The 1,803-nt window shown below is 32.2% G+C and overlaps 1 pseudogene; it reads right to left on the minus strand.

Moving 5' to 3' along the window:
* Positions 1 to 1,464: 1,464 nt before the first annotated feature.
* On the minus strand, positions 1,465 to 1,564 carry LOC122097300 (annotated as a pseudogene).
* Between the last annotated feature and the right edge of the window lie 239 nt (positions 1,565 to 1,803).

Raw genomic sequence — 1,803 nt, forward strand, 5'->3', positions numbered from 1 at the left:
ATGGAGGAACATCTTTCCTCTGCTCTCCATTTATTCCCTAATCTCCAGTTAGAATAATTTCGAATAGTAAAAATGGAAAAAGAAAATAAATCATGGTGAAAAAACATAGGCAGAGAATTCACCAGATATTTCTGACCAGGTCAACCAACATGAACTATTAGGGAAATACATGGACACCTCATTTCCACTGGCACTCAATGTATCTGGTTAGGCAATTCTAATGAAGATGAGGAACAAGATGAAAATGTGAGGAATGATAAAAATTGCAAGAAAAAAAATGGAGAAGGGTCCAAGCAAATTTCTTCTTTGGGCTGCTGAAAATAACCAGCTTACTACAGTGCAGAGAATACTTTCCAAAAAGGCTACTCATGTGAATACTAGGGATGACAATGAGTATACCCCTCTTCATCGGGAAGCCTACAGTGGACACTTAGACATTGTCCGTGAGTTGGTGGCTCAAGGGGCACATGCAATAACTGTAGATGGCTGGACACCCCTGCACAGTGCATATACGTGTAATAATACCAGAGTGGCTTCTTTCTTCTTCATGATGCAGATACCAATGCCCAAATTAAATGCTTTTTGACCCCCTTGCATCTTGCTGCTGGTAATTGAGATAGCAAAAATACACTGGAACTGTTGAACCAATATGTCAAACCAGGTCTGAAGAACCACTTGGAAGAAACTGCATTTGATATTACCAAAAGGATAAGTATGTATCACTACCTCTTTGAAGTTGTGGAAGGCTGTACAAATTGTTCTCCTAAATCCTAATGATTCGGTTAATTTTCTTAAATTTCAAAAATGTCATTAATTCCTTTTTGTCAATACAACATATTTTCACAATCCAAATAAAAACAATATTTTATAGTAACAATTCATGGATTCTGTGGAGTTCTTCAAAGTGAATTGTCTGCTTTTGATGTCAAAATGTATTCAAGAGTTTTTGTATACATCTATAATGATTTATGCAGAGTTTGTGATTTTGTTGATCGGAAATAATTTTAACTTATCTGTTGAAATGAGTAGTATAGAAACTAAAGATATTTCCGGTGTTTGTCTGAAAAAGTATATTTTAAAATATTCTATATTCTATGTTTGTATAGTGTCCATAATCTATTTTATTCTCTCCTAGATATAATACATTGAATTCTACATTGTTTTATAACATATAGTTTCATTAATGTGTCCTTTCAGATTGCATTCCATACAGAAACAGTTTAAGATTCCTTTTTTTTCCCCTAGGTCCTTTTAGTATTATATTTCTTTGGGATAAAACAACAATGTTGTCTAATTTCAAAAGTTGTGTAAAGGTTATGCTATGTAAAGGCCTTTCTAAGGTGAAAATTTAATACACTGATGTCAAAGTAACTTTTAATTATATGAATTAGGTGTATTGTTACACTTGTAATTTTGTAATCAACTTTTTAATAGCTGTTTTTCATTTCTTGCATCTGAAGAATGAAAAATTTTGAATACTTCACGAATTTTCATATCATCCTTGTACAAGTGCCATGTTAATCTCTGTATTGTTGTAATTTTGGTATACAAGCTGCTGAAGAATGTAGTATCCTGTAAATTTTAGTAGTTAATGATGAAATATTTATACAGGCTTATATGCTTAGGTGCCTATTTGTAACAAGGAAACCTTATTGTTCCTAAAAATGCTATTAATCTTATTTCCCTAAAATTCTGTGAATAGTTGAAAAAAATATGTTGTACAGTTGATTGCTCACATTTGCAATTTTTTTGTCAATGACTATTTTAAGTCTTTTTCACTTAGAATTTGATCAAACTTTCAAG

This window comes from Dipodomys spectabilis, unplaced genomic scaffold, assembly GCF_019054845.1.
Source record: "Dipodomys spectabilis isolate Male_0828 unplaced genomic scaffold, ASM1905484v1 ptg000421l, whole genome shotgun sequence".
Taxonomy (NCBI): Eukaryota; Metazoa; Chordata; class Mammalia; order Rodentia; family Heteromyidae; genus Dipodomys; species Dipodomys spectabilis.